Raw genomic sequence first — 22,565 nt, 5'->3', positions numbered from 1 at the left:
ACATTATAATGCCAATTGTTCGATAATTAAAACTGCAACAATTTTTAAACAATTCACTTTTACTTCTGTAAGTCAGCCAGAGTGGCGGACGGCATATACATTTTCTTAATAAATGTATAAAATATTAAACTTCTGACTCAAAATTCAATAGTGACTGGTCTACTAATACTCCCCACTTCACTATCTTTTCTCAAGATTCTAGATACCAGTTTAATATGGTATCTAGTGTGTCTGTGCAGCAGAGGGGAATGCCTCTCTCTTGAGTTTTGAGAGATTGGAGATATTTTGCCTCCTGCCTTCCTTGCTTTGGGGACTTCTTTCAATAAAATATAGGTGTTTTGCCAGACAGTTGAACATTTGGATTAAAATATAATCTTTACCCTATGTCCAAGCTACATGAAACAGTCAGTTGTAACTGGCCCTGCCTCTTCTCTTGTACTATTATCCCATCATCTTGTGCATTTAATTTCATTAGAAACACAATCTATGGTTAGGGATGTTTGCAACAATGTGAAATATGCTTCATGATTTAACAATTCAGCTGAGCCTTTTATGTTACTCCTTATGAGTAACAACATTACAATGTAAATTCAAAAATGGCAGCGTTTGAATTACAGTTTTTGTCATTTCCCCTCTCCAAGAAGCCTTTCACTGCTATAATGAAGGAACCATCTAGGGTTGCTGGTGGTTTTTAAAAAAACCTACTTAAAGCATTTGCAGTATTCACCTTCTAAATTTACAGACAGAACCGTTTATTATATTGGAAGGTGTTTTTTTTTAAATTCTTTGCCTTTGTGGAAGAATTCTTCTAAGTATATATTATTTTGACAGTAGATAAGATATTATTTTTGAATTGTATCCTCAAATAGGAAAAGACCCTTCTTGCACACAAAGTTCCTAAAAAAGCAAAGATAGCAAGTGGCCCTGATATCATTTCTGCTTGATACATCTCTGTGTGTGTGTGTGTGTGTGTGTGTGTGTGTGTGTGTGTTGTGTGTGTGTGTGTTTTAGTGGGGGGTTGTTTGTAGGTCAATGATTTGTTTTCCATCTTTATTTCCCACCACACCTGTAGCTTAAATAGAAAGAAATACAACAATACTACATTCACTGTTACCCAGTTTTCCAGGATATTACACAGCAGGAGCTCATAAACGGATAAGGGAGAATAGGAAGTGATGCCACATGATCTCCCTCCTCTCCATTCATATTTGTGAGGTAGGAGGGAAAGATTGTAGTGGTGACTTTATCCCCCTTTGGGGATTGCAATGGAACTTTGTATGGAAACAAACAAAAATTCAAAAGTTATCATATTTACATAGTGACTTACCAAGCATTTATATTAAATTAACCAAAATATATATACAATCCCCAAGGATTGCCACAACTTTTTAGCATCTCTAATGTTTGGAAATTGAAAGTTGAAAAATTTGACATGCCTTTTGGGCTGGGATGGCTAATGTGGATGCATGTTTCCAGACTGTGCTCCTGTGGGGTAAAAATGGACTGACCAAAACAGAAATGGGTTGGGTGGATCACCTGTCATTTACCCACAGAGAGCTCACCTCTGTGTGAAAGTGAATGTCTCCATTCTGTGTGGAGAAACTACTCCCTGGTATTAAAAAATGGGAAACTTCTAAAACAATGGTATTTGGTGAAGAAACAATTCAAGGCAGCAAGAAATATATAGGGATGTAGACTACAACCATTGGGTTTATTAGAATAGTCTTTCTTTGTCCTGGGACTCTGAGCTGGATTGAGTGGAAGTGTGATTCAAATGGAACTCATTCTTTAGCATCACCCAGCCTACAATCATGAGGGACATTGTCTCTCTTCATCTGTGACTCTATCTGCTACTCTAAGAAATAGCTGGTGTCAGATAATTCCTTCTGCCTTCTTTCCATGAACAGAATATTTGCTCTCCTGGTAGGCTATGTTTAATAGGGATCAAGCCAGTGATGGGATTCAAAAATGTTTACTACTGGTTCTGTGGGAGTGGCTTGGTGGGCGTGACAGGGGAAGGATACTATAAAATCTCCATTCCCACCCCACTCCAGGGGAAGGTTACTGCAAACTCCCCATTTCCTCCCGACCAGCTGGGACTCGGGATGCAGAGGATTGATAGGGGCCAGGCCAGTCAGAGGTGGTATTTACCGGTTCTCTAAACTACTCAAAATTTCCACTACCAGTTCTCCAGAACTGATCAGAACCTGCTGAATGCCACCACTGCGTCAAGCTTTACCTCTCATATATTTCTTTAAATAAATCTCTCTCTCTTGTTTTTTACAGAGCTATAAAACTTGCTTCACTAATCATTACTCAGGCCAAACTTATGCTCTTAGACATTCTCATATCTGCTTGCAAAAACACTTCCCTTCCATTAAGGAATGGAAATTCTGTCGGGTATTTGTAGCTAGATAACTGCTGGGTTTCTAGGCAGAAAGAAAAGAAATGGTTCATTGGCTCTACCTATTTTGGGCAGACTGTTCCTCTTTGTTTCTGTTCCGAAGTTTCACCTTATGTGCCCTAGAGATTTATTCCTGTAAAAAAGCCTCAAAGGGGAACTTTGCTTTGATCAAGGTTTCAATGAATGCCCTTCTGTGGGGCTTCAGAAGAAAAAGGCTGTATGCTGCTTCTAAGTGCTGTGTTGGAGGTAGTCTTCACTGTCTTTTGTGCTCTTGCAGAAAATATTGTATACGGAGCATGTTATGGCTTTTGACTGGAGATGTGGTAGTATAATTCCTCACTTCTGCACCCTGCCTTGAAGAAGATCTGTCTCAGGATCAGCACTTTGCTCTATGAGCAAAAATGCCCAATTTTACTCAACTCTATGATCTATGGACAATATGAAACCAGAAACTGCCATCATGCATCAGCAATGCCTATTATCTATTACTACCTACCTGTCAAATAGCTGAACCATTAGTGGTGCCATGTTGTGATTGGGAGCACTTTGTTTGACATGGGTTCTTGGGTTGAGACCTCTGAATAGGATCTGAAGGATATGGGAAGAAGTGGTCTTTAAACTTAAAAGCAACACTTCCTCTGGAACTAACAGTTAGCATTACACACATACACACGGGCAATAAATGAATGACCTTATTCTGGCCTTATATTATTTGGGAAAGTCTGTTTATCTATATAAGTCAGTATGTTCTAAATGGAATGATCCAAGTATAGGGTAATTGTGTCATCAGCCAAGCCAACTTTATCCAGATAAGGCTGCAGTTAAACCTCAAGCTTATTAAAGCCTTTAATGACAGTGTTGAATCAATAAGTATCCTTAGATTATAAACCCTTTCAGGGAGTGAGATTCCATAGAAATAAATACATGACTAATTTACTAGCCTTACCTGTCTTTTATCTGGATTAAGCCTCAGTTTATCACCCCTATATGTCTATTGCCAAACCAAAGCAATGGGTGGGGACAGTCACAGCCTCATCTCCTCTGTTGTCATCTCTATACCAAGCTCAGGTCAAATCTCCAGATGACCTCTCTCAGGTATTGCAAATGTTAAACAGCTGCAAGAATTAAAAGAATTCCACAGATTTCCAAAGCAGAAATGCAAAGGAGACAAGTATCATTCCCCACCCCCCATCCCCCAAGAAACATACCTATAAGACATCCGTACTATTGAGATAGATTTATGAGTTTGGGGTTCAAAAATTAATTTCAAGGACAAGACATCAGTACTATAATTCATGATTTGGCAACATCTAAAACTTGGTTGAAATAAATCTAGTTTAATTATTTAATCGAATAGGGATTAGAGTTGTCTTAGTACTGTTTTCCCAATTACCAAAAAAAAGCATGTTAGCAATGTGGTCCATTGTTATTAATGCCCACATCCTCTCTAGGTATCTTTACGAGTGGTTAAGTTATGGTTTCTTTTAAAGAGGCTAGAATCACTCCTTCTCTGGACCATGTATTTACAGCTTCCTGGCCCAGGATGAAATCCCAGTTTTAATGAGCAATGAAAGCAAAGGTTGAGTTCATAAGTAATTCAGCCAAGGTCTCTGCCCGTATTCTCAGATCCAATAAGTGAATGTTATCCAGATGATAGGACTCTTGTTAGATATTAACATATATCGGAGGAAGTCTCCTCTCTGGTCCGCTGCTACAGCGGGAAACAGGTATTACTCTGATTGGTCGAGAGGCGTACCCGAGTACTATAAAAGGGGAACCCTCCGACCACAGAGCAAGCTGGATCACTACTACTACTAATAAAGAGCTGTTAAGTCACTTCGTGTCCGCAGTCTGTTCTCTCGTTGCCCAGATCTAACATTGGCGACGAGGGTGGGATCGAGAGACAGATAGGACGAAGAACGCTACCTCCAGAATCTCCGGATTTGATCCAGCCCAGGAATTCGGCAGAAATTCCGGCAGCCATCTCAAGCCACCGCAGCGCGGCAAATTCAAACGAGAGAAGATGGCGATGCATGCTCCCCCCGCTCCATTCGACCCAGCGAATGACGAGTGGGAAGCCTTCATGATTCGTTTCGAGTGTTTTCTCGAAGCGAATGAATACATGGGAATCACCGACGCCCGGAAGAAAAACATTTTCCTCGGCTACTGCGGAAAAGAAGTATTCAACACGGCCAGAGACCTCACCGCGCCTACTCCAATACAGGCAGTATCATGGGCGGCATTGCAACAGGCTCTACAGACTCATTACGTGCCAAAACCTTCCCGCCATGTTTGCCGCCAAGCGTTCAACACGAGGAACCAGAAGGCGGGAGAATCTATCAACCAGTACGTTGCAGCACTACGAAAAGCAGCCACACATTGTGGATTCAGAGACCTGGATGAGCAGATTATGGATCGACTCGTTAGCAGGCTGAGAGACATTTCCCTACAAAAGCGGCTGTTAGCCAAAACCAATTTAAGCCTACAGATTGTACTCGAGGAGGCAAGAGCTTCAGAAGCAGCAGACAGATCAGCGGAGACAATTCAACGCGGATTCAACACTGGCCAGCCAGCGCCAAGACACACCAAAGTTCACTACGAGGACACAAGCCCCGACTACGAGGATCCCGAGTTCGAGGACAGTCACCTGATGCGGAGCAGTCACGTGAGGCCTGGGGGGAGACCCGGATTCCGTTTGCCGCCCTGCGCAAGCTGCGGAGGGAATCACCCCAGGTCTACTTGTAGGTTCAGGAACGTTGTTTGTTCGCACTGCAACAAACTTGGGCACATCGCACGAGTGTGCCGGAGCTAAGTCCCTGCCTCACGGCAGCCACCCATGTACCGCCAACAGAAGCCCAACCCAGGGGTTTGGCGAAACCAAAAAGGGCGCCCAGAGAGAAATCCACAAGTGTTTACCCAGAGAGAAAATTCCCAAAGAGCTGAGCGAGCGTATCCCCAGAGAGATTACACACAAGGAGCTGAGCGAGCGTATCCCCAGAGAGATTACTCACAAAGAGCTGAAAGAGCGTTCTATCAAGACGCTCAACGAGAGTATTTTCAGGATACAGATACTGAGATAGAGTTGACCCAGAGAGAGGAGTTGCGAACGTATCTCACCACGATAAGTCAGGTCCGCCCTAAGCGGCCAAAAAGGCTGAAAGTCACAGTCCTCTTGGAGGGCTCACCTTGCGAGCTAGAAGTTGACACAGGATCGACCCTGACGATCATTTCATGGGCATCCATGCAACAGGCTATCCCTAGCCTCAGAAAGAGCCAACTACGCGTTCCAGACATCCTGCTACGAGACTACCAGGGGAACCAAGTCCCCATCGTGGGCCAAGGCACATTCCAAATCCGTTTCAAGGACATCGTAGCCCAGCTGCCCGTGACCATCGCCAGCGCGCCATTACAGAACCTTCTGGGGCTTGATTGGTTTGAAGCCCTGGGGTTAGAAGTCACCGGAATCAATGCCGTGGAAAACAGCAGCGCTGAACAGATTTTTAAGGAGTTCGAGGATGTGTTCAGCCCCGGTCTTGGTAAGTATGTGGGTAAACCAATATCATTTAATTTAGACCCCAAAGTGGCGCCAATCCGTCTTAAGCCGAGACGAGTGCCTTTTGCACTCCGCCCAAAAATAGACAAGGAAATAGATAAATTAGTAGAGCAAGGAGTCCTTGAGTCGGTGGATCATGCGCGTTGGGAAACTCCCATTGTGACCCCAGTCAAACCAGACGGATCAGTCCACATTTGCGCGGACTATAAATGCACAATTAATGTCGCGCTACAACAAAGCGCGTATCCTGTGCCCGTAGTACAGCACTTATTGCACTCGTTGGGGCCGGGAAAGGTATTTGCTAAATTAGACATGGCACAAGCTTACCAGCAGCTGCCCGTAGATAGCGCCACAGCGGAGGCCCAAACTATAGTGACGCATAGAGGGGCATTCAAATGCAACCGGCTGCAATTCGGTGTGAGCATTGCTCCAGGTTTGTTCCAGAGCGTCATGGAACGGCTTTTGCAAGGGATACCGGGAGTCGTCCCCTATTTCGACGACATCTTGGTGTCCGCTGCAAACAAGGAGCAATTAAATAAAAGAGTCAGAACTGTTTTGGCCAGAATCAGAGAGAAGGGTCTCCGCCTTAAAAAGGAAAAATGCCAAATTAACGTTCCTAGCGTAGAATTCCTGGGATATAGAATCGATGGTCAGGGAATACACCCCACTTCAAAGAAAATTAAGGCGATCCAGGACGCCCCCACACCACGTAACCAGACCGAGCTGCAGGCCTTCCTCGGACTACTTAACTTCTACAGCGTTTTTCTGAGACATAAGGCGACCGTTGCTGAGCCGCTACATCGACTACTCCAGCGAAACGCACCATGGAGATGGGGATGATCCGAAGCAGCAGCTTTTGCCGGGGTAAAGCGCCTGCTCACCACTGACTCGCTGTTAGTCCAATACAGCCAGACACTACCGCTAGTATTGACCTGCGACGCATCACCTTTTGGAGTCGGCGCAGTCCTTAGCCACAGGATGCCAGACGGAAAAGAAGCACCCATCGCGTTCTACTCTAGAACTCTTTCATCGGCCGAGAGGAACTACAGCCAGATGGACAGGGAAGCGTTAGCTGCGGTAGCTGGAGTAAAACGTTTCCATGAATACCTCTACGGCTGCGATTTTGAACTAATTACTGATCACAAACCGCTGTTGGGACTTTTGGCGGGAAACCGCCCCACCCCGGTCTCCCTTTCTCCACGCATGACCAGGTGGACTGTTTTCCTGGCAGCGTACTCCTACAAGTTAATTCATCGACCGGGCTCCACTCTAGGACACGCAGACGCACTCAGCCGTTGCTCACTACCGGACCTTTTGCCAGACCCCACTCCCGAAGTACCAGTGTTGCTCATTGATTGTTTGGACTCCAGACCGGTTTCTTCCTGCGACGTTGCAAGGTTCTCCTCTAAAGACAATTTAATAAAGCAAGTTCAAACTTGGGTTTGGAGGGGGTGGCCGAAGGGAAACGTGGGCCCAGAATTCAAAGTATTTTGGTCAAAACGGGATGAACTCTCAGTGTTACAAGGTTGTTTATTGTGGGGGGATCGAGTTGTTATTCCTTATGCTTTACGAAAAAATGTGTTAGATGCATTACATGTCGGGCATCCGGGGATCGTTAGAATGAAGGCCTTAGCGAGAAGTTACGTTTGGTGGCCAAACATGGACAAAGAGATAGAGGAGTGGGTGGCCACTTGCGATCCATGCCAAGAATCGAGACCAGCACCCCCAGAAGCACCCGCCACAGAATGGGAAAAGCCGAAAGCACCCTGGTCGAGAATACACATCGACTTCGCAGGGCCAATACAAGGTCAGACTTTCCTTATAGTTGTAGATGCATATTCCAAATGGCTAGAGGTAGTCCTAATGACTTCAACCACGGCAGAGGCAGTCATTAAGGTTCTACGGCGACTTTTCGCCACTCATGGCCTGCCCGACCTCCTAGTCTCCGATAACGGGCCCCAATTCACGGCCATGCATTTCGAAATGTTTTTAGCAGGTCAGGGAATTCAGCATGCCCTCGTCGCGCCATTCCATCTGGCATCAAACGGACAGGCGGAGAGAATGGTGCGATTCGCAAAAGAGGCCCTCGCTAGGATGGGTCCAGGTGATTGGCAAACACGCATTGACCATTACCTCTTAATTCAGCATATTACCCCAAGCGCAACGATGGGTAGGAGCCCCGCTGAACTACTCATGGGCCGCCATCTACGGTCTCACCTGACCGTCTTCACCCAAATTACTCTGCCACAGCTCCCCCAGACTCCACAAGCAAAATTCGGTCTTTTAGCATAGGGGATTCAGTATACGCCCACAACTATGCAGGGGGAACTTTGTGGATGCCGGCCAAGGTCATTGGCATCACAGGTCCACGATCGTATCTGTTGGAGCTGGAAGATGGGCGGAACTGGAAAAGGCACATCGATCAACTTCGGGGTCGCCTAGCACATTCAGACCTTCGAACCGAAGACGAGAGTTTCCAGCCAACGGAAAGTCAGCCACTCGAGAGCCCCATCATAGAGAACTACGACACCTGCGAACCCAGGTCGGAACAAGAGATCGAAGCAGAGCAAACCCCAGACAACGCAACCGAGCAGACTCCGGAACGCCCTAGCAACAAAGGCACAAAACCTCCCGAACGTGAAACAGGAAAAGCACCCGATCCTGCAACCACTTCTAACCAACCCGAACTGCGACGCTCCTCCCGAGCAAGACAAACACCAACGTATCTAAAGGACTATGTCACTTACCGCAACGTTCCGTCTAGGAGGGGAGGGGTGTTAGATATTAACATATATCGGAGGAAGTCTCCTCTCTGGTCCGCTGCTACAGCGGGAAACAGGTATTACTCTGATTGGTCGAGAGGCGTACCCGAGTACTATAAAAGGGAACCCTCCAACCACAGAGCAAGTTGGATCACTACTACTACTAATAAAGAGCTGTTAAGTCACTTCGTGTCCGCAGTCTGTTCTCTCATTGCCCAGATCTAACAACTCTTGTAGGTGATATCTGAGAAACATTCAAACCAGACTGAGAATCCTTTTCTTTCCTGCCTTTAACCTGCCTCCAAAGCTTCTACTTCACTCTAGCCACAGATTTTTCTAAATTATGAAAGATTGTATGTGTAATATTCCTGGCACAGGGGCCTGTGATAAGATAACCCAAGAGAAATTTATTTATGGCCTTTTTATAGTCATGGACCAACTTGTCAATTGAAACAACACATTAGGATCATTTATTAGCTTTTCAAACTATTAGAATTCTCTGCCTGAATTTTATTTATTAATTAATCTAAGCAGAGGTAACAGGAGAAGTCAAGATTGGAACATATGGGCCAAGAAAAAAAACATAGTTTATGAGTAAAATGCTTTTTTAATTATGCATAATCTGGAATGTAACAAACCAAATCTATTGGGGTATGTAATGTGTAAATGTATTCTCTGCATCTCACTATAAAAGATGGAGTATTAGTGAAGTAGGATGAATTATCATTTGGGATTGTAGTTCAATAGAATAAAGCCAGGTAATCCTCAAAAAAGTCATGTCACAAACAAACCTTTATTTAGCTAATCAAGTTCCTGCTCTAGAAGCAGATTGTGCCGGGGAGATTTTACTTCTTTCTCTAGTTCAGTTACAGGATTTGTTTGGAGGCATAGCATAGAAAAATACATACAATGGCAAATAGAATCTTTGAGATGGCAGAAAATATTCCTAGTGTAACGTTTTCTGGCACATTCCTTCTGGCAATCCCTATTCTACCATAGGCACAATGAGCTGATTTAATGTTCAAAGCACATTAAGGACAAGGAGTAGCGATTCCCTCTGACTGTTTCTCTTTTAATATCTCCAGTTAGATAGAAAATATACACCATCCATTCTTGTTAATATGGTTTTAAAAAGAACCCAGATTATTGGAGGCAATATGCTGACTCTGCAAACCACTTAGAGAGGGCTGTAAAGACTTATGAACAGTTACGTATATTGCTATTGCTATGGGGTGGAGATAGAGTGACAGTAAATGCTAGATCTATGCACCTGTCAAAACCTGCTCTGGTTTTGCACAAATGTATGAATGCATTCAGAAATCAGCTGACAGGTGGGCTTTTTTTTTAATACAGGTTTAGCACTATTCCAGAAGAGCATTTAACACAAAGTCCAGAGCAGCCCAAACAACAAGTAAAAGGGACAGGAAGAGTTAAACAGCAGAGGAGAGGCAGGCTTTATTTCTCTGGCTTTACTATGCAGATCTCCTATTGCTGCTGTTCAGGTTGATCCATGTCTCTGAGCTGGGGATTATTCAGGATCCTTAGAAGATGCAAGGTGACAGCCTATTACAGGTAACCCTTGATTTACGACTGATCACTTAGCTCCATTATGGTTGCAAATCGAGGACTACCTGTATGAAGGACTGTTGATGCCAAAAGCGAAATAGTTCTACGAGACAATACCCAAGAACTACAGGTGAAGGGCCACCCCAGCCTAAAGTGGCTAGCACATACCAAAATTATCAAATTCCATAGGGATCACTTGACTGTGTCATCAGGAGGAGGGTAGGTGAAATATATCAAACTAGACCCATGGAGAAATCTGTGTTGGAACAAGAGGGAAAGTCTATCACGGGTACCGTTAAGAATGATTTAAGGCAGCCTGGATCAAGTGGGAGTAATGTGGTGAGGACATAGTTTTTTTAAAAAGTAGCTGCCAGAGCACAGTTGTGCTACACAGGTAGCCTCGACTTACAACCATTCATTTAGTGAACTTTCAAAGTTAAAACAGCACTGAAACAAATGATTTATGACCAGTTATTCCCACTTAACATCTGTTGCAGCATCCCTATGGTCATGTGATCAAAATTTGGCCAACTAGCATGTATTTATGATGGTTGCAGTATCTTGGGGTCTTGTGATCATTTTTTGCGAACTTCTGTCCAGCAAACTCAATGGGAAAGCCAGATTCACTTAACAGCTGTGTTACTAATTTAACAACTGCAGTGATTCACTTAACAGCTGGGCAGGAAAGATCATAAATTGGGGCAAAACTTACTTAACAACTATTTTGCTTCACCACTGAAATTTTGGGCTCGATTATGATCATATGTTTTGTGGTACCTGCAGTTAGATGTTCTGTAAGTAAAGAGAACTCAAAGCTCACGGTGTCTGACAAATGCCTGAAAACAAAGCACTGTAGATGAGGAACCAAGATGCAGTGTGACTTACTGAAAGAGGAAATATAATTTGAACACCATGCTATAAAAGTTTATTACAATGAAGAGGGCAGACAAAATCCCTTTGCAATGTTTTATTGCTTTTATTACTCAGGAAATTGCTGACGATTCTGCTGAAAACATTTAATAAGGCTAACCCTAAATATAATTTTCACCAAATTTCTGCAATCTGAATTCATACAGATTTGATCTAAATTCTCCCTCTAGTCTATTTCAACATAAGCTTGCAAATTAGATTTAACTGTCCAGGGAGACTAGATGAAGTGCATGGTTCGTTTTATATTGGGGAAGCAGAAAGGAGAGAATGTGTATTTCATTAAAATGATGAAAAAGCCATTAAAAGGTTCTTAGCATTTGTGTGCCAGAAATACTGATAGTATTTATTATGTGGTGACAGCTAGTTATGAGTGAAATGTATCACAATCTTCATCTTTTAGATAAAAGGGGATCGTTTTAATGGGTTTTTTTTTTTAATCGCTTAACATAATTGAATTTTTTCCTCTTAGTTTTACAGTTTCCCCCTTTTGACTTCTATGAAAACTCCTTTTTTTCCTCTTTTATTTATTTATTTATTTTGCATGCTGTTTTTTAACAGTAAATCCATTTGTGTTCCTCTCACAGCATGAAGTCACGGGGTAAATAAGCCTTCCATTCACGTAGGAAGTGCTGGACAATTGGAGGCACTGAACATTGTACGTAATTAAATTGTACACATTTGGAAACTGCAAATGCCTCTCAGCCTTAAACGCAAGCATTTTGAGGCCAAAATATTTAGATAAAGAATGCTTTTCGCAGTATTTATCACCACGCTATTCTTTCCACACACACAAAAAGTTTTCATGTGTAAACTTGTAGGGATATCAAATGGTTATTCAAAACAGAGGAACGGTGTTGATTTTTTTTAAAGTTCACAATCTTAGCAAATACGATTACTTTCCAAAAGGCTAGATTCATCCATCCACACAAAAGAACTGAGGTTTTAAAAGTCTGCATTTTTGAATCCTTGAATATTAAAACCTATGTTTGTGATGATATATTAGGGTTGAGTGGAGGGTGTGATTGGCCTTGGCTAGTATTCTTTAACAGGCTCATGGCTAGCAATATAATTGTCACTTCTTTCTATTTAGCAAGTGATAGGTGAGAAATTCATTCAGTGGGATTGGAAAAACCTGAGATTCATAAGAGCTTATTATGAGGGAAAACTGACATGCCCCCGTCAGAGCCAGAATCTGCAGAGGAAAGAAAGCCAGAATTGGAGCCGACGGAGATCAAGGGGGCAGCTTCAGAGGAAAAGGGGAGGCCCAATCAGGCCAGGCCCTTTCAGGATTCGGACGGCTTGTAGGCAGGGGGGAAGGGGGCAGGACAGAGGTGGTATTCAGCAGGTTCTGACCAGTTCTGGAGAACCAGTAGAGGAAATTTTGAGTAGTTTGTAGAACCGGTAAATACCACTTGTGACTGGCCCCACCCCCATCTATTTTCTGCCTCCCGAGTCCCACCTGATCAGGAAGAAATGGGGATTTTGCAGTAACCTTCCCCTGGAGTGGGGTGAGAATGGAGATTTTACAGTATCCTTCCCCTGCCACGCCCACCAAGCCACAGCTACCAAGCCATGTCACACCCACCAAGCCACGCCCACAGAACCAGTAGTAAAAAAAAATTAATCTCACCACTGGGGCAGGATAACCAAAAGAGTCTAAGCAGGGAATATGAGAGACAGAGCTCATGTGATGAGCAAGGACCACCCTTCCTGATCCTCTAGCACGGAGAGTGGAGAGAAGGCAAGAACAGCTCAGACTGACCTACTACTCAGGAGGAGAGCGTTCGACCTCTCTTCACAGACACACCTGGGGACTGAGATTTAAGGAGACACTGTGGGGAGGGGCATTTGTCTGGAACAAACACTGAATTCCTGGAGTGTTGATTGCCAACATTGGAACTTTCCTAGATTGCTTGCATTCTTTCTGGATTTCTTGCTTTGCAGCTATGGTGCTCACAGCATTGGGCTCGACTATTTGCAGCCAGAGGCTGCTTGAGGTGTGTGTGTGTGTGTGTGTGTTTGTTTGTGTGTGTTTGTGTGTCATCACTTTGCTCTGGGTCATGCCAGAAACGTGGGAGCGTTTGGGGACATTTGGAGCAATAAAGAGGCAGTTTGAACTGCCAGCTGCCTGTGTTACCTCTGTGCCATGCCCTGGGTCACCACAGAAAACAGGCAGATTTCTTCGTTCCTGTAAGAGCACTTTAGGGAGACCATTTTGTCAAAGTGCATGCAATAATAAGATTAATATTTAAATTGGGAGATGTATTTACTAGAGTAGTAGTAAATCTCATCTAAAATAGACAATGCAGCACAGACCCTTTTTGTACAAGTAGGCAGCTTGTACCATTTGTCCAGAATGGTATCGGGCCTCTGTTTAAGCCAGGGATTGGATTAGAAGACATCCAAGGTCCCTTCCCACCCTGTTATTCTATTCTCTATTCAGTTGAATTCCTGTCCAGCATTGCAGAATTCCCAGCTTGGCTAGGCATTCTAAATGAAGTCGTTTCAGCATATTCAGGAATAACAGACATTTGCTCCAGATACAGCATTTTCATAATTTTTTTCAGATCTCTTAAATACAAAACACCTAATTCTTTGTTGCCATGAAATGGCCATACAGATTTTTCTAGCCCAGATCTGGTAAATCTGTACTTCCAGAATTATTATCTTGATTAATAACAATTGATCAACATGATAAAACTGGTAAAACTGTCAGCATTACAGAATCATGACTTACAGGAATGTTTCACCCAGAACTCCAGATGTTGACTAAGGAATGAAATAGCTGTTCCAAACTTCAGAGGGATATGCAGCAGCAGCTTAAACTGGAATTCTTCTTGCCGCAGCATCTCCATTGCATTGGGATCAGCTGTCCCAGCTGCTAGTGGGGAAAATTCTTTGAAGTTAAACTAAAACTGGAAGCAGACACCATGTGCTTGTTTTAAGATCGGAGGAGGTATCCGCTAGGCCATTATAAAGCATTAGGCTACCAATAGAAGCCTCTGTCCTGGTTATCATAAACATTGGGTAGATGTGTCACATAGTAGTACCCTCTAAATACTATATTATGTATTATAAGAAAACTAAATGTACTCTCTCTTTTTTGCAATTTCTGGTTCATGTGTTAAAATGTGGGAAGGGGTGATAACATCTGTGAATACTATTTTGCCCAACAGAGCTAAGAACTCTGAACTAACCTCATTGACTATATTCACAAAATGTGTTAAGCTTAAATTTTGTGTGCTAGTTTATGGCTCAATGTGGGCTACATACCCAGCTAAAGTGGATTTAGTGTACTGTGTAGATCTAGGCAATTGCTTGGTAGTGTTAGGCTTTGGGTTTAGTAATCATTGTGTAGAGAACAGATTTTGCTGACAACTGTGGCTGCATCTTCAGAGGCGAATTGGTCTGCTAAGAAGGCCACCAGCAACTGAGCTGTGACTGATTGGGCTCCCATCTTTGTAGTCAGTATCAGTATATTGCAGGCAGTTTTGTGAATTCAGTATGTGTTGATTTAACTCACCCTCGATTAGCTGTTGTGCAAGCACATTCTTAAACTATTTTTTCCAATATAGCTTTCCTAGCCCAGAATAAAGACTGCTTTGTATAGGTTGCCTATTCATATTCCAATTTTGAAAAGCTCGCAAATCTAGACCTGAATATCTGTAGTTCTTTTTAAATAGCTACAGCTATTTTTAAAATGTCATCTGCTAAATTGGAAGTGGTGTTAAATGAACCAGCTTAAAAAACATTAATCAGGAAAACATTTTCTGGACATTGCAGAACAGATGAAGTAAACAAATGAAGTAATTCTGCTAGCTTGGATAAAATATAATCAAATCTCTCTCACATTGAACTTGATTTCTGGTGACTTCCAGATAGCTATATTGGTAATAAAATGTGTGATTGCTTTTTCCAGCATGTTTTTTTAAAAAAACGTTTCCATTGGTCTAAATCAGGGGTCCTCAACTCCCAGTCCATGGAGTGGCACCAGCTGCTGCATGCCAGAAACAGGGTCACGCAAATAAGTGAAGCCCCATCCACATGATGCAGGCAGCACATGAAACCAGTGGTAAATTTCAAATATTTTTACTACCAGTTCTGTGGGTGTGGCTTGGTGGGCATGACAGGGAAAAGATACTGCAAATTCTCCATTTCCACCCCACTCCAGGGGAAGGATACTGCAAAATCTCCATTCCCACCCCACTCCAGGGGAAGGATACTGCAAAATCTTCATTCCCACCCCACTCCAGGGAAAGGATACTGCAAATTCTCCATTCCCACCCCACTCCAGGAAGGATACTGCAAAATCTCCATTCCCATCCCACTCCAGGGGAAGGATACTGCAAAATCTCCATTCCCACCCCACTCCAGGGGAAGGATACTGCAAAATCTTCATTCCCACCCCACTCCAGGGAAAGGATACTGCAAATTCTCCATTCCCACCCCACTCCAGGAAGGATACTGCAAAATCTCCATTCCCATCCCACTCCAGGGGAAGGATACTGCAAAATCTCCATTCCCACCCCACTCCAGGGGAAGGATACTGCAAATTCTCCATTCCATTCTGGGGCCAGCCAGAGGTGGCATTTGCCGGTTCTCCGAACTACTCAAAATTTCCACTACCAGTTCTCCAGAACCTGTCAGAACCTGCTCGATTTCACCCCTGCATGAAACCATGAACCCCCCTCCCGATCCATGGAAAAACCTCTCTCCACAGAACTGGTCCCTTGATACCCAAAACATTGGGGGCAGCTGGTCTAAATAACTAATGGTATCCTGTTCAAGTACTTGCCAAATAGAAACCTGCTTAGCTTTTTTTAGGTTAGTTAAATTAAACCTGAAACTGATACTGACTCCTAAATACTGAGAGCCAAATTATGTTGAAATCTATCATCGTCAATATGTTTCTGTAACAAAACTACAGTATATTGATGCAGGTTTTGTGAAAGGGATCCGGAATGCCATTAAAAAAATATTATTTTTTAACGCAATCAAATGATAATCTGGGTTGCTGGAAATAGGATCCAGTGTAAGTAGGGAAATAGCTTTCTTATTAGAGAATGGTGTTATTTTCTGATACATAGTTTCCTAATCTCCACCATGCCTATGTCAGCCTATGAACTAATTGTGTCCTCATCATAATGTGGATGTTGATTATTCACAAAGCAAGTTTTGGAAAAAACATATTTGCACTTTTGCTGCTTGATGTCAGTTGTGGAAAAAAGGAAGCTTTGAAATGACCTGAGCAATCTTTATTAGGCAAACAAACACAATATATCCCTATTGCTATAATTCCTAGATTATTCTAGTAATCAGCCTATTTCGTACACATCTTTGTGATCATGAACTAAACATTCTAGAGTCCCTTTACTGCTCGAGAATTAGCTGAATATCAAGAGACTGCTAAAAATTTCTAATTGCCACAAACTCAACATTCAATTTATAGCTTTTAGAATTTCAATGACTGATGTAATGTGATTCCAATTATAACTGGTTTTGTTGACAGTCTTTGTAGAAAACTACTCTTGTGCAGTAGTTACTGATCCCTAGAGATCACATTTGGAAGTCACAGGGGGATTTGAGGGGAAGGAGGGAAGTAAATTCTCTCATTTCCCTTAATGGAAGAAGCTCTACCAATCAAAGAAAAGCTTGATTTCATCCTGATCATACTCTGGCATTCAAGAAAGGTGTATTTTGCAATGAATTTACATTTTTAGGGAAAAGCTCTGAAAAGTTAAAGAATGATGTTGTTTTCTTCTAAAAAAAAATATTCTCAGATAAAATAAAATAAACACATAAAAAATCAGAGATCAGGGACACTGAGGTTATGGACCAGGATTGCAATTATAGCTCTCTTGGTAAAGCATCATTTTAATGTTTTGGCCATCTATGAATGGAATCATCTGTCTGTGCAGTTTTGCTGCCAGTGGGAGTAGAAGGGCAGAAGGCACTGATTGGTGCAGAAGGATTCCACCTCTGGGCTACCTCCAAAATTTGAATGCCACTGTTGAATGCTACTACCATAACTCAGCACAAAAACATGTTTTCACACTTTTTAAATGAACATACGAAGAGAGATAAAGAGACAGATTTACCAGAAATCTATCACAGACCAATTTTTTAAAAAAGTTATTTTATGCGCTAGAGAATATAAAATGTCAGACTGGATTCACTTTTTCTTAGAAACCATAATTGTTTATCCTCTAGATTAGTTTATTTCTGTGTATATTTTAATTCTCCGCAGTGTATTTTTATTTTAAAGCCCTCATGCAGTTCATAGAAAAAATTCCAGGAGGTCAATTGTCAACCTGAACTTCATTAAGAATGTTGATTATAATAGTAAAATCCATTACAAACTAAATTTAAAGAAAGAAAAGAGAATACAGAGAAGGGGCAAAAGTGCGAAAAGTGATAAAAAGACAAAAGAGAAAAAAGTGAGTTTACAATAAAGAAAAAAAGAAATAGTAACTTTCAACCCCCATCCCAACAAGTATAAACAAATTTAGTAACTCCTCACCCTCTATAAAATTACATTTATTTCTTCATGCCATATCCCATCTTGTTTAAGTGATATAAACAACTCTGTGAAACATCATCTTTTCAGTCATAATGTCAGCAGAAAGTCCATAAAGAGTTGCCAGAAGTACAACAAATCTTGTTTTAACCTTTATCAAATAAACCAACTTTATATTCTTTCCTTTTACTTCAAAAACTCTTAATTTTTAATACATCCAAATATTGTTCTAGGATTTGAATTATTTTAAAATTTTTGGTCAAGCTATTTTGTATATTCTATGAGAAAAAATTTTTTCCAGGTTATTTTCTTCGTTTATCCTTTTCTAAGTCATTCTCTTGGGTCGTCAATTATAAATCCATGTTCATCTCTATCTTGACAGATAAAATTTGTTCCACAGCTGTCATTTCTTCAATGGGCATAGTTTATCCATAGGAGTAGACATCATTACTGGCATTGTTGATATTGTGACTACCATTTTCTGATTCCATTCTTCAAAAATCTCCTTCAGTATTTTTATTGTCATAATGTTTTGTATCATCTTCCATATCTATATATCTTTTCTCTACCTAAAATGTTTAGTTTTCTACTGTCTAGTTTTAAAAATCATGAAATTGCTTATCTATGTTGTGTTTTGTAATAATAATAATAATAATAATAATAATAATAATAATAATAATAATAATAATAATAATAATAATCTCATAAAAAGCTCTTTGTACTTTATAATTGATTGCAAAATATTATTGTAAAAATTTTAATATTCCAATTTTATGTGGTGCCTTAGCCCATTTATAACTTTTTAAGATCAACATCTTATTTAATTTTTGCTGGTTTTCTCAGTTTCTTTAAATTCTTAAACTTACAATTATTTTTTTCTTTCATTCAGGATTGAAAATTATTACCTGATGCTTTCAAACTTGTTTAAATGTTGTTCAAGTTTCCTTAAAAGTAGTTACTGAACAATTTTTAAAAGGATTAAAAAGTGATTTGTGAACTTAATGTCCTTTAAAAGTCTCCATTGCAGTTGCAAGAAAGATGATTAATCCCATCAAATCCCATCAAAACCCACAAAAACCTCTGGCTATGTAACCTTCTTGTGAGGAGTAGCTGTCCAAATCATATATGGGCAATCTCCTTTCTTTTCCTTGTCAGGAAAGGTTCCAAAGAACAAGTCTACACCAATCCCTTGGTTTTTGCCATACTCATCAGCTCTGCTTTCTATGTATATAGAAATCTTTCAAATCAAAATTAAAATTTTGTGAGGTTATGAGATCCAGAAACCCCTTTAAAAATTATTTTAGATTTAATCATAGCAGGAGAACAAAACAGAATAAGTTTAACAGGGTGAGAAAATTACATTTATTGTAACACCCCATGACAACAAAATAGGAAGAATATATACTTGTCTATTAGTCAGTCAGTCAGATGACTGAGAGATTGTGATTGACTGAAAATCTCCCAGTGAGTTCCACAGTTAAAATTGCATCTCATCCTGCATTCTTAGTTCAAGTATAATTCAAAGGAAACAAAAGGAAATGAAGAAAATAAGCTTAAATGTCAACAGTTTAAAACAATAAGAATTGTTTTAAACTGTTGACATTTAAGCTTATTTTCTTCATTAATTGCATATAATTCTACTGTCTTAACCAACAAGCTGTCACAATGGCATTCCTGGAATATTCATTTTTACTGTATTTTGAAATTAGAGGGGGGGGGAGAGATCCTGACTGCTATTTTGAAAATCTTAAGGATTTATCAAGAGAGTTGACTTAAACTTTACAATTCTTTGAAATAGTTGTTTTTCAAATTGATAAAACCCTTGGATGCAAGCCAGAATTTATTAATATTAATTAAGCATTCCAGCTCTTTAAAAGGTCTTTTCTAAAGTGGCGCATAGGGAAAATCCTGACAATTATCATTCAGTTTAAGAAAGAAAAATGGCTTAGTAATCCCACTGGAAAGAAAAGCATTTTTAAAAGAAATTCTTGAGTATATGGAGAGGCTGGCCACCACCATCATGAGTGCTTCCTAGAGACATGCTGGAAAAAAGGAAAACCAAATGTAAACCTAACTCCTCAAACTCAGTCCCAGAATCAAAGAGGCACCAGAGCCTGAATGGGTGGTCAATGTGTCCAGGTTTCCTCTATCCCCATGATGGTGAACCTATGGCATGTGTGACAGAGGTGGCACGCAAAGCTCTCTCTGTGGCCACGCTTGCCGTCACCAGCTGCTCTCCTGGTTTCCGGCATGTACATGCATGCCAGCTAGCTGGCCTTTGTGGGTTCCGGAGCACTGGAAAATGTCTGGAAAACAACCAAAAAACAGGCTGTTTTTCAGACCATTTTTGGGCTGTTTTTAGGCTGTTTTTTGGGCCAAAAGATGGCCTGGAAAATGGCCTAAAAACAGTCTGAAAAATGACCAAAACTGGCCAAAAAACAGGCATGCCGGCCAGCTGTTCTTCGAGTTTCTGGCGCTCTGGCATGCACAGAGACCAGCTGTTGGTGCACATGAACGTGCCTGAAACCCAGTGCTCTGGTGCCCATGCACATGCGTTCCAGTTTAGGCACTTGGTACCGAAAAGGTTCGCCATCACTACTCTATCTGCTGCAGAACACAGCATGCTACAGAAAGGCCTTAAAACCTAACTCTGATGATGTTACCTAGCTTGGGTAATGAAACGTCTGCAAGAAAAAACAAGCCAGGAGAGCATCAAGTACCCCCTCATTTCAACTCCGAGCTACAAATATTCTCCTTTTAAGGTGCAATCAGAGAATTGATTTGCTACCTAATAAACCAAGTAGGAGATATCAAAAGAATCTTACTCCCACATCTGAGGATTACCATACAGAAAATAACAACTGCCAAACCTTTCCATCGTGCCAAACCTATTGCAACAGTATCACTCAAAAAGCAGATTACTTGAATCCTCCCATGACGCCAGCTGATCTTTATCGTGCCAGAAGGGATCCTTGTTTTTTCTGTTGTTCCCTGGTTGGAAGCTTTGCAACCTGATACAAAAATTAAGGGTGGGAGGGGGGTTTCCTTGAAGAACACTGTAACAGAAATTTCAGCTGGGATATCAATCTGCAAACCTTTAGATGTACCGTGAGAAACAGCATGGCCACCTACGGTTCATGTGTCTTCTAGAAAGGAAAATGCTAGGAACCCAAATTAGGCTTTGGGGCTTGGCAAAGAAAAGGTCTTCCTTTTCTTTGAAATGTGTGATACTGACTCATCTGTGAAAGGTGGCATCAGCATATGCCACAAGGGAACAGGAAGCTAGAGAAGAACATTTAATGGCATTGTATTTCCATAATGTCAGAATAAGCATACGTTCAGTAATTAGCTATCACATTAAGTAGGGGGACAACAGGATTTAATAGCCCTGTTTACTGTTTTAATACTTATGCTATGGTAGGTATCTATAAAGATATGAAGGATTCTAACATATAAGTCAATGAACACTGTTCTATTCACAATTATTCAATTGCAGACAATTTCCAATTTTGCATTCTACAGGATTGCTACACGGAATTACTACATAGAAAGTACGTAGAATCATATATCTGAAAGGGCTTATGTGCCAGTCTGCTGAGATATAGTAGCTTTAAAGAGTTGCAGAGGCTATTATTCCACCTTTGTGTTTGAAGCACGTTTAAGGCCCTGAATTTGAAAGGCTGCACAGCCCTTACAGAAAAGAGCAATATCAATTTGTCTTTTCAATTTGTATAGTCGTCAATAGTAACTATCTCCTGCGCAGATCAGGGGTGGGTTCTGGCTGGTGTTACTGCTGGTTTGCTCGTGCACGCACTTTGAGAAATTGTCCTGTGCATGCGCAGTTCAATAGAAATTGTCCTGTGCATGCACAAAACTAAAAAAACAAGATGGCGGTGGTGGCGACCAGGGAACCAGTTTGTAGGCGTGGCTGGCCTGGATCTCTGCAGGTTCTGCGACCCAGGCCAGCATACCACTACCAGTTCAGCTGAACTGGTCCAAACCGGGAGGACCCCACCACCAGTGCAGATGGTCATTGTTTATCGGCTGCCTTGTTTAAAAACCAGTTATAAAAATCCAATGGTACATAACTTTTGAGACCCAAGTCTATTCGGCATCAGTTACCGTTTTGCTCCTGTGCCCTCCAGAGTCCTGAAACTGCTAAAGATAATATTGATTGGAAGGAGGGAGGTGTGTTTCTGTGTGTGATGTCTGGCAACTGCCTGGACAAGCCCCTGCAGTTTTCTTGGCAAGATTTCAGAAGTGGTTTTCCATTGCCCCTTTTCTAGAGAGTGACTGGCCCAGAATCACCCAGCTGGCTTTGTGCCTAATGAGGGGACTGATATCATAGTCTCCTTATTTCTAGCTTAGTCCCTCAGCCATAACACAAAACTGGTTCTCAATGGTCATCTACATAAACCCAAAATGTGTGTGTGTGTCATTTGCATTTGCACAATTACAGGCAATCCTTGACTTAGCGCCATTCAGCAACTGAAATTACAATGGTGCTAAACTTGGAACTTATGACCCTGCCTGAAGTTATAATCACTGCAGGGCCCCTGTATTGACGTGAATAACATTCATGTGCTTAGCAATCCATCCACCCTTACAAGCAACTGCGGAGATGTAACAGTCTCCCCACCACCTACTAACTCCATCCTCTCCTGCTGAGTCTCTGCAGGTCTTGTGCCTGTTTCCCAACCCTCTGGGTCCCACATCTTCCTGTCCACCTCCCATCACCAATCGGGTTACTTGCCTTTTTTGGTAGGCCTTTGGGAAGCAAAGTGCTATGCAGCATTTTCTGGGCAGCAGAGGCTACATGATGCCATCTCAGGA

The sequence above is a fragment of the Natrix helvetica genome (assembly GCF_964273705.1).
Source record: "Natrix helvetica genome assembly, chromosome: 2".
Classification (NCBI taxonomy): domain Eukaryota; kingdom Metazoa; phylum Chordata; class Lepidosauria; order Squamata; family Natricidae; genus Natrix; species Natrix helvetica.
This window is presented reverse-complemented; position numbering follows the sequence as displayed.